Raw genomic sequence first — 15096 nt, forward strand, 5'->3', positions numbered from 1 at the left:
TAAAATCTGATCTTGTAAAAATGACTTCACTTTTGGTGACTCTGTTTTGGGCATTTTTTCTTTCTTACTTCTGTTTTTTTTTTTTTTCTTTCCAGTTTTTTCACTACCAAGAGTCTCTGAAAGTTCCTGCTCAATCCTCACAGCAGCCCAGCAAGGTGGGTTTTATTACCCCTCCTGCGTAGATGAGAACACTAAGGTCTGGGTGTAGGAGGACCTCTCCAGGGCTGCTCCAGCTACAGTAGCTCCCCTCCCCGTGACCATGGACAGTGGACTCTCCCCCTGGCTCCCCTCCCCGTGACCATGGACAGTGGACTCTCCCCCTGGCTCCCCTCCCCGTGACCATGGACAGTGGACTCTCCCCCTGATTCCCAGCAGGGAAGCACTCGGGAAATGAGCCCTGGCATTGCACTGACAAGGCTGGCCCACTGAACCAAGATGGAGCCAAGAATCACCCTTGTCGTAGGAGACTCCCAGGATTTTCTCCCCCACCCCTGCACTCTCCGAATTATATAGCCTTTGTAGCCTCCAGCAGGTAACTGATGCTACGAAACCCTTCAATAGATGCCTGGCGCGCCCTCGTGTGTCTCTGTCGTGTAATAACATGTAGCGTTTTCTTTTAAAACAGTAACAAGGATAATAATTCAGAATGGCCGACGTGCCAAGCAATGCATTAAGAAATTTAAACACCACCTCAGTTCTCATATAAAGTTTTCCTTCGGAATAAGTTATGTATGACTATGCTAAAAAGAAAAGAATTGACACAGCACACAAAGGTAGACAGTGAAAAGCGATCTCCCTCTTCCACCATCTCCCGTGGTGCGAAAGCTGCCTCTCAGTGTTGGGCAGTGCACAACCTGCCCAACCTTGTGATGCGGCCTTGATAGGAGTCTATGTGAAAATGTATCTGCAGGGTAGATTCTTAGACATAGAACTGCATGTGCATGCTGTCCTTTCCAGGGGACGATCTGCACCGTTTGAGTCATAGCACTGGCACCGGTTGCTGGGCAGACATTTTCCCCATTATTTCCTTCACTCAGTAAACTCTGATCGAGCGCCTCCTGGATGTGAGGCATTGTGTTAAGCCACGTGAGAGACTCCAGGGTGAGTCAGACTCACTGGACCGCAAAGCCATGATTTCAAGGGTCCCTAGGAGGCAGAGGGGCTGCTGCCCACCCTGCCTTGACAGGTCTTGCCAACCTGCTGCGGGTGGTACAGCTTGTGCCCTGCTGCTCTGGGAGCTCGTTCCCGGGATGTGATCCAGCAAGCAAGCAGGCATTGGCTGGCAGCGCCCGCACCTCTTGGAGCAGTCAGTACAGCCTGATGGGAAAACAGGGCTTGCAGTCAGACGCACACGGTGGCAAAGCTCCAGCTCTGACATTCCAGCGTGTGACATTGCACGGGTCTCGTGTCCTTGCCGAAATCTGACCTTCCTTCCCTATACCATCTGAATGGTAACAGTTACTTGGGGGTGTCGGGTAAACTGAGGTGCTTCAGAGATATTTGCTGACTGCATAAATTAATGAAAAATTTTTAAATGTTTATTTTATTTTTGAGAGAGTGAGAGAGAGAGAGAGAGCAAGAGCGAGGGAGGGGCAGAGAGAGGGGGAGAGACAGAATCCAAAGCAGGCTCCAGGCTCTGAGCTGTCAGGAGAGCTTGGGACTTGAACTCACCAACTGTGAGATCATGACCTGAGCGGGAGTCTGGCCCCCAACCGACTGAGCCACCCAGGCCTAATGAAATTCTTGATGGGAGTTAAGCTAGGAGATACTTAATTCCATTTATTTTTTTTTTAAGTTAATTTATTTATTTTGAGAGAGAGCACACGAGAGTGGGAGAGAGACAGAGAGTAGGAGAGAGAGAGAATCCAAACCAGGCTCCTTGCTAACAGCTCAGCACTGNGGTAGGAGAGAATCCCAAGCAGGCAGGCTCCAGGGTGTCAGCACCAAGCCTGATGTGGGGCTTGAACTCGGGAACCATGAGATCATGACCTGAGCCGAAGTCCAAAGCTTCACCGACTGAGCCGCCCAGGCGCCCCCGTTAGGAGACATTTAAGACTAGGGCTGTTTCAGACGAAATGCTTAATCATGTTTCCTCCTGGGATGTGATGCTTCCTCTTTCTGAATCAGCCGGGTCCCCGGATTGCAAGTGAAAGAAAAAGAGAACATGAACTGGCTTAAATGAACACAAAGAGATTCGTGGGCTCATGGCTAAAATGCTCCTTCTCTTCACCCGGCCTTCCGCGATGGCCGCATTCGCAGCCAGGCCCTCCCTGGGTCTCAGGAAGCCAAGACCCGGCTCTAGGCTCCATCCTACCCGCTCAGCAATCGAGTGAGAAACGCGGTCTCAGGAGACTTGAGAGTCATTCCCAGCGGGCAGTACCTTGGCTCTGATTGGCTTAGCCTTGGCCACGCCCCCACTCTGGAGCCAATCGCTGTAGCTGGGGAGGTAGGGGCTGCAATGCCCTCATTGGCCAGGCAAGATGGGCCCCAATGAGAACAGGAGGGTGAATAGAAGTGGGCGGTGTCCGAACCACCCCCGCTCCCTCCTGCGACTCCATCCTTCGCAGAACAGCGTGGGCTCCGCCTTGTAGGAGTGGGGCTGTCAGAAGGGGCAAGGGAACGAAAAGAAAATGTAGCTGGTTTTCCATACTGGAGTTGATCCGGGCGGGAGATGACAGCTGAAAACAAGTGTTGAAAGAAATAAAAGCAAGGGGGGTGTGAGAAGGGGACTCTTCCTGCCTTCAGTCTGGCGGAAACCCCAGAGGCCAGGAGTCACCCGGTGGGTAGCAAGTGCCCTTCCCTCCGCCTGGGCCGGAATTGCAAAGAGGATGCTGGATATCGGCTTTGAGACCCCTAGCTCAGGGCCGACCTCGAGGAGGTGGGAGAAGCTGAAAGAGAGGACCGACCCGGGGAGATGCTGCTTTGGACACTGCTGTGCACCTCCAGTCTCCTGAAGTGCCAGACCCAGGCCTAGAGAAGTCTAGGAGACAGAGATGGCGGGCGCTCAGCCTCTGCAGGGAGATGGATTACCGCCAGCCGCAACCGGAAGTAGCCCTCGAGGGGGTCAAAGGTGTGAGTTTCTTCCAGGAACCGGTTCTGAGTCCCGCGGAGGCAGCTGGGCTGGGGTCCCTTGGGAGGCCCAGTGGATGCCCACCTGGAAATGGGAAGGGAAGGCGCCGGACCCCAGGATGCCAAGGGTCTGCAGGCCAAATGGAAAGTGGCCAGTCAGAGGAGACACATCCCCTGCTTTTAAGGAGGCTCATTCAGAGGCTCCCAGTGGGTGGCGCTGCCAAGAACCACACACACGTGTACACAAACACACACACACGCACGCATACAGACACAGAGACACACAGACACATACAGACACACACACAGAGACACACAGACACACACACACTAATAACAAAAGAAATCCACTGCAGACACCACCGAGTCCAGAAAGCACGATGCCACATCCTAACAGCACCGGCCACTCGAGGAGGCTTTCATGCCCCTTAACTTCCTCGCGGCCAGGTGGGGGGTGGGGAGGATAAGAAGGAAGAGTGGGGTAGGGGAGAGGTGTGACACGAATGAAATTCAGAACCTGCATGTAAGGTGACATGTTCGTTGCTGAGTCTACATGGTTGTTACACTTGACTGTTCTCACCGTCATATTGCTGTCTACCATTATCTAGAAGTGAGCAGAAAGCCACGGGAACTGCCCCGCACATCCTGCAGACCAGGAGTGTGGGTGGGTGGGCAGGGGGAGGGAAAGGAGAGCTGCCGATGCACCTGCTGACCTCCGCTCTTTCCGTGGCCGGTGACACAAGCGCCGAGAGCAAGCTCGAAGATGCAGTGACCCTTGGAGGCTTCAGATCCGTACAGAAAGGCCTGGAAGCCTGGAAATCTCAGGTGCTGATGTGGGGGGCACATTGCGATTGTCTTCAACAATTAACCCACGGTGGGATCAGAGAAGTTAGTCTGGCCATTGGTGTCACACGGTCAGAAAGCCTTAAGTGCAGGTCAGATCGGAGGATGTTGGTAAAAAGGGCAGTGCATTGGGAGCGAATCTGTCACATCTCTTGCCAAGAGCTACCTGATCTGGTTTCCACCGTCAAGGACCTAGTGGGAACTTACTTTGTGCCCAACACCGTGCAGGTACATTTCAGGCAGAAGGCAGTGGACTCTGGCTTCCAAATTCAGTGGTAAGTGCCAAATTCTCACCTCATGGGTTGTCCTGTGATTGGCAGACAGCCTCCAAGAAAGTTTTTTGGTTCATATCTCAGAAACCGCCGACCCAGCCTGTCAAACCCAAAGATTTAGGATGGCATTGGACCCTAAATCTGGAAGAACTTAGCAGCCTCACGGTGCCAAATCCAGAGGGGAAATATGCACACAGAGAAACCAGAAAAGCTTGGAACGATGGGGAGAGAGAAGGAAAATGAAAACACTCTGTTTCCACTGGCAGGCTAGGTCTTTGCCAGGAAAACTGGAATGTTGACTTGGTACGCGCATAATTCAATTTTCTACACACTCAGAAGTCGAGAAAAAGCCAGATGCTGGGAGAAATTGCTGATACAGTTTTTAACATTGGCAAAGGCAAGATGTATATGAATTCAGCCTCATGTGAAATACTCAGCAGTCTAAAATGGCAAATGTCACAACGTTTTATACACAGTGTGGTCTCAATGATGTGGAAATATCCACCTATCCAGATGTCTGTCTTTGTTTCTAACCAGCCTGATTTATCACAATAGATAAAAGATTAGGTGAAAATATACCAAAATGCTGTTAGGAACTGGCAGGGCACAGGCAGTTTTTATTCTTGATCTTTATATTTTTCAGTCCTTTGCCATTTTTCTAAAGAAAAACAAAATGTATTTTTCAGTAGTTTTTGAAACCTAATTGGTGCCTTCATTATACAAACAAGGCACGTGTACCTGACTTCGTATATAAATGCTCTCCGAGCGTACAAAGTTCTAAATGATCTACTCATCTTTCCCATCTTTTCAATGCTCCTAGGCCCTACTGATTTGAGGGAACTACTGTTAGAATTGCTTGCTTCTATTTTTCTTAGTTTCTTACCATTAAATATTTACACCAGGAATGAAAAACCCGGAGAATCTACAGCAAACTAAGGATTCAAGCCGCATGTAATGGGAGGGGCTGCTACTCTGCGCCACCTGGTGGCTGGACTCCAGAATGCAGGCCCAGCGTAGCCAGATCTTTTTTTAAGAGAAACCGAGCTCTTCTATATATGAAATATCCCAAATTTCAAAACTTGGCAACTAATTCGACAATTTTTAAAGCAATGTCTGAACTGCGTAGAGTACAACTGAGGGCCTCTGCTTTAAGGAATAAATGTAGAATGCTGTTTCTTAAATTATTGACCCCAAAAAATTTCCAGTGACAAGAGAGATAAGGAATTCTCTTCTCAATACATTCTCTCCACTACCGCTTCTTCCTTTAACCTCCTTGCTTTTAGTGATTATATTATTGTTTGTTCTACCAGTGGCCTTTATTACTTTGTACATTTACCTTCCATTTAAAAAGTTTTTTGTTTTAGGGGCGCCTGGGTGGCTTAGTCGGTTAAGCGTCCGACTTTCACTTAGGTCATGATCTCGCGGTTCGTGGGTTCGAGCCCCGCGTCGGGCTCTGTGCTGACTGCCAGCTCAGAGCCTGGAGCCTGTTTCAGTCTGTGTCTCCCTCTCTCTCTGACCCTCCCCTGTCCACGCTGTCTATCTCTCTCTCTCCTAGAAATAAATAAAAATTTTAAAAAAAGTTTTTTGTTTTATTATTATTTTTTTAATGTTTATTTTTGAGAGACAGAGCATGAGCGGGAGAGGGGCAGAGAGACAGGGAGAAGTAGGCTCCAGGCTCCAGTAGGCTCCAGGCTCTGTGCTGGCAGCACAGAGCCCCATGTGGGGCTCAAACCCACGGACCATGAGATCATGACCTGAGCCAAAGTGAGACGCTTAACCGACTGAGCCACCCAGGCGCCCCCCCCCCTTTAAAAAGTTTTATCAACTTTTTCCAGTGTATACAAATTCTTTAACCTCTGTGGTGCTGTTCCCTCTATTATGTCTCTGAAACATTCTACATACTTTCACCATTCACTCATTTAGTCACTCATTCAACAAATATTCACTGAGCGTCTACTTATGTGCCAGGCACTGTTCTAGACACGGAATCTCCGGTGGTAAATGAAACAAAGAGGCCTGCTCTTGTGGGGCCTACATTCTAGCAGGGGGTGTGGTTAAGACATGAATGAGTACGTGAGAACTCAGGTATATGGTATCTCGGACAGTAAAGCAGGGAAGGAGGAATGTGAAGTATCAGTGTGTGCATGTGTACGTGTGTGTGCGTGTGTGTGTGTGTGTAAGTACAGAGCCAGGGAAGGCTTTCCTGAGAAAGTGACTTTTGAATCTCAGACACGGGGAAGCAAGGGGGTGGGCCACGCAAGTACCCGCCCTGTGTACATTCCCAATGAACGGTATGGAGAGAGCCAAGGACGGGAGGCTGAGTGTGTACTCTAGGTGACAGGTGGCGGTGGTGGTGATGGTGACAGAGGGGACAAAGAGAAAGGCCGAGCTCTGTAGGGCCTATAGGATTTGCGGGCAGACCAGACGGAGGAGACAAAAAGAGCCGTCAGGGATGCCCCCAAGGTTCTCATCCGAACCATTCAAAGGACAAGGTTGCTTTTTATGTATCTTCCTAATCTAACTGGCGTCATTTGTCTTCAGAGATAAGAGATTGAAGGCATGTGCACCAAGATGCTGTTACTGGCTATACTTGAGTGGTAGGTATGGGTTGTTTTTTGTTTTCTCCATATTTTTCAAGATTTTCTTTTTCTTTTTTTCCTTTAAGAGAGAGAGAACATGAGTGGGGGAGAGGGGCAGAGGGAGAGGCAGAGAGAATCATAAGCAAGCTCTACTGCCCAGCGCAGAGCCCATCTCAGGGCTTGATCTCACAACCCTGAGATCATGACCTGAGCTGAATTCAAGAGCTGGTCGCTTAACTGACCGAGCCACCTGGGTGCCCCAAGGATTTTCTATTTTGGAGAACAACGGCTATATTATTATTTTATCTTAGGGCTTTTGGGCATGGCCAGGGTAGACTCAGTGAGTGACATAAAAACACTTGCTACCTGTTTGGACTCTGTATTAGTCAGTACTTGCTGCATAACAAACAATCCCAGAAATCTTAATGTTTCTTTTTTGCTTTCAGATGTTTGAGTCGGCTGGCACAGCCTTGCCTCAGGTCAGGTTCAGGTCTGTAACAGGTTTCTCATTCTGCAATCAAGCAAGATGGGCTGGAACAAGCCCATTATGAGAGAGAGGAAACACCCAATACCTCTCAATCCCTAGGCTGAGAACTGGTGCCTTGTGGCTTCAGCTCACCTCCTTTTGGCCAGAGCACATCACATGACCAAACCCAACCTCCCAGAGCATTAGGCTGAAAAACACACAGCACTGAGAGTGGGCAGGGAGTGAATGTTTGCCAAACATAAACTGAATCTACCATGGCTTCACTTTGATCTTAGAATTTGTAGTATTTTGAGTTTCTTTTACATTTTTATTACAAATTTTCATATGGTTATTCTTGAAGTGTCTGACAATGCAGAGAAGCATAATTAGCCATATTAAAATCCCCTCTTATTCTACTATCTAGGGAGATAAACATTGTGAGTATTGTGGTGAATTCCATGAACAATAGAGAATTTGTGTGCACAGCGTGGCTGCAGCGTTCAGACAAGAGTGGGCATTTGGCATCAAGTTCGCCTTTGTCTTTTGGAAAGTTGAAGAGACAAATGCCCACTTTATAGTCATTTTTGGCATCCCTAAAGCTGTGTCACCAATGGTTCTGTAACTGGGTAGGTGTCCATCCATCTAATCGAGGAAGCGCATAACACGTTGTATTTATCTTCTACGTGTGATTGGAGGCTTTAAAAGTCTCTCTATTGCTTTGGATATTAACATTGTATTGATCACTTTAGAAATAGACGTCATATTTATTGCTGCGCGAATAACAACAGGGCTGAGCAAACTTTGGGGATCATATCTTAGTAACCACCAGTCCAGCGTGTCCAGTTCAGGAAAGCTGGGATGGCATCGTCGGGAAGACCTGAGCCAGTTGGTACAAAGTGCCCAATCCAGTGGGAAACTCACATTCACAGACTGTGGAAGGTATGGACTCTATGTGCAACATTGTTAAAGATTATCAAGTGTCATAATAAAAAAGAAAGATTCCCATGAATATAACTTTTTGTATAATATTCTGGGGTGCCTCCCTTCATAACACTAAATAAAATAATTCTTAAAAACTAAATTTAATTATGGGGAGCCTGGGTGGTTCAGTCGGTTAAGCGTCCCACTTCGGCTCAAGTCATGATCTCACGGTTCGTGGGTTCGAGCCCCACATCGAGTTCTGTGCTGACAGCTCAGAGCCTGGAGCCTGTTTTGGATTCTGTGTCTCCCTCTCTCTCTGACCCTCCCCTGCTCACGCTGTCTTCCTCTCTCAGAAATAAATAAAACATTTTTAAAAAAAACTAAATTTAATTAACGTTGTTTTATTTAAAATATGAAACTTTCAACGTAATAACCTACCCGGGACTCTTCACACCTTGGGAAGATCAGTTAAAAGCAAAATGTCAGCTTTTCCACTTCAAAAGTTCACCAGGTGGAAAAACTCCAAAACTGCATACCAAGCCATCCATGATAATTCTTTTGTGCCCTGGACAGGACCCAGCACGTGACGGTTTAGAAACACTCTCAAAGCACGACTCTGTGAAAGTTGTGTGTCTCGTCGAAATCCCAGCCTCCTCCTACGCCGCTTGGAAAAGTTATTTGTGCTGGAGAGCAAAGTGAACCATCATGGAAACTGAGTCTGGCCCTGGGTCAGAGCAGGAGCTGGGGGCACCCTTGGGTGGGGCAGGACACCCCGCCCACTTCTGAGGGGAAAGCTTTGCAGGATCCCCACTTTGTGTGGGTGCCCAGACCTTCACAGCTTGGAAAGTAACTTCCTATCTGGCATTTCTGTTTGTCCAGCAAGCCTCTGAGCCACCTCCATTTTACAGATGTGGAAACTGAGGCTCACAGAGGCAAAAATCACTTGTCCAAGGTCACAAAACTGGCGAGGAGCTGAGGCAGAACCTCAAACCTGGGCCTCTTGCCTCACACATTGTCCACTTTGTGGGCCCCCCTCTTGACCAGGTCACCTCTTTTCTATGTACCTCATTGGCACCCCCACCCCTCCCCTCTGCAACTTCTTTAGATCAGCTTTGTGCCAGGGAAGCCCCTGATCCTTGATCAAATAAAAACCAAGGTGGTAAATAAAAGCTATGGTGAACACCAGGGCAGGTCACCCCCGAAGATCACCTACGTGTGCAACAGACTACCTGATTCAGCAGTGATCCCCCCATCCGCCGGGGTGTGTAAGTAGGACTGGACACACACGTGGCTGGCATGGCATGGAGAAGCGTGCTAAGTGGTAACCAGCATCGAGTCCTCTTCTCACGCCAGGGGGACCCTGATTTTCCTTTGAGGTGTTCACCTTGTCCCCTCTCAGCCATAGGGTTTGGGGTGATTAACTCCTTGACTGGGTTGAATAGCATCCCCTCAAAACTCATGTCCACCCAGGACCTGTGAATGGGACTTTATTTGGAAATAGGTCTTTGCTGGGGCCCCAGGGTGGCTTAGTTGGTGGAGCATCCAACTCTCGATTTCAGCTCAGGTCGTGATTCCAGGGTCTTGGAATCAAGCCCTGCATTGGACTCCATGCTGAGCATGGAGCCTGCTTGGGATTCTCTCTCTGTCTCTCTGTCTCTGTCTCTGTCTCTCTCTCTAAAAATAAAACAATCTTTATAAAAGAAAGAGAGAAGTATATCTTTGCTGAAATAATCAAGGTAAGATGAGGTCATGCTTCATTTAGGTAGACTTTCAATCCACCGACTATGGCCTTCTAAGAAGAGGGAAATTTATTTTTTTATTTTTTTAAAAAATTTTAAATGTTTATTTATTTTTGAGAGAGACAGAGCTTGAGCAGAGGAGGGGCAGAGAGAGGAAGAGACACAGAATCCGAAGCAGATTCCAGGCTCCGAGCTGTCAGCACAGAGCCCGATGCGGAGCTCGAACTTGCAAACCGAGAGACCATGACCTGAGCTGAAGTCTGACAAGGCTCACCTCCTAAGAACTAAGAAGAGGGAAATTTAAAACAGAGACACAGCGGGGGGGGGGGGGGAGGGAGGGGAGGACGCAGCGACAGGGACCGCCAGGCCTCAGGGACAGCCAGCAGGCGCTGGGAGAGGCAAGGAAGGGTTGTTCTGAGACCCTTCAGAGGGAACTCGGCCCTGCTGACCCTTGGTTTCAGACTTCCAGCCTCCACAAATTCCAGTTGTTTGAAGTCACCAGTCTGTGGTACTTTATAAGGGCAGCCCTGGAACATTAATACGCCCTCATGTCCAGCTCCTGCCTGATGTAAGCTAACTTGTGCTTATACTCGCCGCCCACCAGGACTTGCTCAGAAATGGACACTTAACCCAATGGGAACCAGCAAAATGCTAGAATGTGTTTGCTAACGTTCCCAGCGCCTGTGAACCTGGACGTGGCAGCCAGAGTCACTGCTGGAAGGAGAGCCTCCAGCCAGACCGACCTGTGACCTTCCGAGCGCAAATCCCCTTGTCGCTTATGCCTGGTCAGTTTCAGCTTCTGTGTAAAAGCTTTCCAACCGCTGCGGGGAGTAAGAAAGCATTGAATGGCGATATGAGTGAGAAAGCATTGAATGGCGATGTGGCCCAAACAGCCCCGACGATCTGGGTGGTGGTGTTTGTTTGCTTGTTTGTTTGTTTCTTCTCTTGACCGTCTCCTTTAATGAGCCTAGATGAATTCTGGATTCTTCTGGCCATTCCCCTACCCTACTCCTAAAGAGGGCAAATAATTGAGAAGGCAATGTCACAAACATAGATACAAGACTTACCGGTTAGCCTTAGCTCACCCTGGCCCCAGAAACCAGGGCTGGGGGTGAAATGGAGGAGTCATTTGCTGGAGGAAAATGTAAGGGGCTCTCTGATGCATGGACACGACTATAGACACGTTTTGGAGGAAATCTCCCTGCCGGCCTGGTGAACCACAGATTGTCACCAGAGCCTCCTGTGACTGCCACTTCTGAGCTCCAGGGTGTGGCCATTTCTGTGGGACCCTGGGGGCAGCTGGTGGAGGGGGGAAGGGCCAGGGGAGGTTCTCAAACTGCAGCTCCAGGGACCTGAGGACACTGAGCTCGAAACTCCTCTCCTATCCCAGGTTGATCCAATTTCAGGGACTCTTATTTGAACCAACCAACCAGCCAACCAACAGATAACAGTTTTATAAACTATGGTTCCAAAACTAAATAACATTTAGTTTTGGGGGCGCCTGGGTGGCTTAGTTGGTTAAGTGTCCGACTTTTGCTTGGGTCATGATCTCGCAGTTCGTGGGTTCAGGCCCCACGTCGGGCTCTGTGCTGACTGCCAGCTCAGAGCCTGGAGCCTGTTTCAGTCTGTGACTCCCTCTCTCTCTGACCCTCCCCTGCTCACGCTGTCTCTCTCTCTCTCCTAGGAAAAAAAAAAAAAAAAAGAATATTTAGTTTTGGAGAATATTTCTTTTTTTTAAAAATTTTTTAATGTTTTTAAATTTATTTCAGAGAGAGAGAGACAATGTGAGCAGGGGAGGGTCAGAGAGAGAGGGAGACACAGAATCCGAAACAGGCGCCAGACTCTGAACTAGTGGTCAGCACAGAGCCCAACGCGGGGCTCGAACCCATGAACTGTGAGATCATGACCTGAGCCAAAGTCAGACGCTTAACCGACTGAGCCACCCAGGCACCCCAAGAATATTTTTTTAAAGCAAAGAGATCGCCATAAAACAGGCATGTTAAAAAAAGCTGGCAGATGCACAAATACCCCCCACTCCGGAAGAACAACTCGTTATCAGTCGTGTTGCTATTATCTGCCGGACCCTTCTCTGTTCTCCTTGTTTTACCACATTTTTGATACATGGTCTTTTCTTATGACAATAATTTCACAGGATCCTTTTCTCTAGAGACAATACAAAGATAATGAGATCTTCTCCTTAGCATGGTGGCTTGAAATTTGTTTTGTTATTATTGATGTTACAGAACAGTTCTTTGAGATTCACAACTTACTGAGATGCCAGGCCCGTGGCTTCCCCCGCTGGGCTCGGGTGCTCCCCTCCCGGGGTGCGTGCAAGGGAACTGGGGCCCCTTGACCTCCATGTTGTTCCTCTCTCTTCTTGCACCATCCAACTCCCTCCAGCCCTGGCTCCATCTCCCTCCTGGCTGGTCTGGGGGATAGGGCGTGGGTGGACTGGCCATGACGACCTTGACAGAGGGGCCCGTTGGCCGGAATTTAGTCACATGACCCCTTCCCTTATAAGGGAAGCCGGGAAATGTCATCATTAGCTGAATGGCCACGTATCCAGCTAAAACAAAGGAATTTCTGCTGCTAAAATGAAGAAAGACAGGGTGGATTGGGGGGAACAGTTAGTCTCCTCTGCCACAGGGCTTGCTCGGATATTGTACCCCTCTCTTCTGGCCACTCACAGTGACCTGCACTCGGTCACTTGGCCACGTCTGGCCAACAAGCGTGTTGTTTTGGTTTTGAGGGGTCTTTTTACTTTACTGAGAAATAATTGACAATCGTCGTACATGTTTAAAGTGTACAGTGTGGTAGGCTGATCTACATACATGTTGTGGAATGAAAACCAGGATCGAGGTTATTACACACGCATCACTCACAGTCAACTCTCTCATGTATGTGTAAGGACAACGCCTAAGGTCTACTCTCAGAAACTTTATTTTTTTTTAATTTTTAAAAATGTTTATTTATTTATTTTGAGAGAAAGAGAGAGAACGAGCAGGGGAGGGGCAGAGAGAGAGGGAGAGAGAAAGAGAATCCCAAGCAGGCTCCACACTGTCAGTGCAGAGCCCGACGCAGGGCTCGAACTCAAGAACCATGAGATCATGACCTGAGCCGAAATCAAGAGTTGGGGGCTTCACCGACGGAGCCCCCAGGTGCACCTCTGGGCAACTTTCAACCACACGATACCACATTATTAGCTCTAGGCACCAAGATATAAATAAAACCTCAGAACTTACTCTTCTTATAACTGAAAGTTTGTACCCTTTGACCTCCCACCTCCTTATTCCCCCTCCCCACTCCTGGTGACCACCATTCCACTCTCTGCTTCCATGAAATGGGCATTTATTTATTTTTTAAGATTGCACATATAAGTGACACCGTACAGTATTTGTCATTCTCCATCTGGCTTCCTGCACTTAGCATCGCACCCTCCAGATTATCTGCCTTGTTGCACGTGGCGGGATTTCCTCGGTTTTCATGACTGAATAAGATTCCCTTATATGCATACCTACACCACCCGTCTTTATCCACTCGTCCACTGAAGGTAGGTTGTTCCCATATCTCAGCTACTGTGAATGATGCTACCTTGTCTCTCAGAGATTTCATTTCCTTCGTGTGTGTACCCAGGAGTAGGGTTGGAGGACCCCATGGTAGTGCTACTCTTAATACCTTGAGGAACTTCCGGACTGTTTCCCTGGCGGCTGCACCAATTTACATTCCCACTAACAGCACACGAGGCTTCCCGTTTCTCCACCTCCTCGCCAACACATGTTCTCTCTCGCCTTTCTTAGCATAGCCGCCCTAACAGGTGTGAGGCGTTATCCCAGTCTGGTTTAGACTAGCATTTCCCTGATGATGCTGGGTGCCTTTTCATATACTACTGGCCATCTGTATGTCTTTGGAAAAGTGTGTACTCAGGTCCTTTGCCTATTTTTCTTTCTTTTTTTATTTAATGTTTTATTTATTTTCGAGAGACAGACAGAGGGTGAGCAGGGGAGGGCAGAGAGAAGGAGAGACACAGAATCTGAAACAGGCTCCAGACTCTGAGCTAGTGGTCAGCACAGAGCCCAACATGGGGCTCGAACTCATGAACTGTGAGATCATGACCTGAGCCAAAATCAGCCACTTAACCAGCTGAGCCACCCAGGTGCCCCACCTTCGCCTATTTTTCAGTTGGAGAATTTGCTCATTGGTCTCTAGGAGTTCTTTATGTAGTTTGGTGGTTAACCCTTTTCCAGATTTATGGTTTGCAAATGTTTCCTCCCAATCTGTAAATTGCCTTTTAAACCTATTGAGTGTTTGCTGTGAAGAGGAAGCACTGGGACGGCGAGCGAGGTTTGCGCTCAGGAATTTCAAGTGAAACCTCTTTGTCAGGTTGTGAGTCTCCTCCTATGGCGTTCTCTGCCCAGGTACAAGCAGAGGGAGGACGGGATTAGCGTGACTGAGTCTGCGAAGGGCGCGTGCGGGGATTGATAAAGTGGGGACACGGGATCCAGGCTGGACAAGTCAGACAGTGAACCCTGGGAGCCTCCCCGTGGATGCCAAAAAAGCAGTAGGGTTGGGGACTGGCATGTAGGGGTCAAAGTCTCAGTGAGGTCAGAGAACTGTTGCCTTTGGGAACATTAGAATATTAGCAGAAATGGGGGCGCCTGGGTGGCTCAGTCGGTTAAGCGTCCGACTTCGGCTCAGGTCGTGATCTCACAGTTCGTGATCTCACAGTTTGTGGGTTCGAGCCCCGCGACAGGCTCTGTGCTGACAGCTCAGAGCCTGGAGCCTGTTTCGGATTCTGTGTCTCCCTCTCTCTCTCTGCCCTCCCCCCTTGCTGGCACTCTGTCTCTGTCTCTGTCTGTCTCTCAAAAATATATACACATTAAAAAAAGAATATTAGCACAAATGTTAGGATATGGTGATCAGGAAGTAGGACATTTGAAATAAAACGTTTAAAGTATGGGTACTGTTGGGGCACCTGGGTAGCTCAGTCGGTTAAGTGTTCGACTCCTGAAATGAGCTCAGGTCATGATCTCAAGGTTGTGGGATCAAGCCCTGCGTCGGGGCGTTTACGACCCTGACCAAAATGGGGGGAATCCAGTCGAAGACTAGAAAAGCATTTTCTATGCTGACAGGAAAAGGGAGCTGAGATGAAGTTGTAGAGAGATTTGGATCTGAATGGCCCAGAAGGACAGATAGAAGGTGTGGTGTGC

Source organism: Crocuta crocuta, unplaced genomic scaffold, assembly GCF_008692635.1.
Source record: "Crocuta crocuta isolate KB4526 unplaced genomic scaffold, BGI_CrCroc_1.0 scaffold71, whole genome shotgun sequence".
NCBI lineage: Eukaryota > Metazoa > Chordata > Mammalia > Carnivora > Hyaenidae > Crocuta > Crocuta crocuta.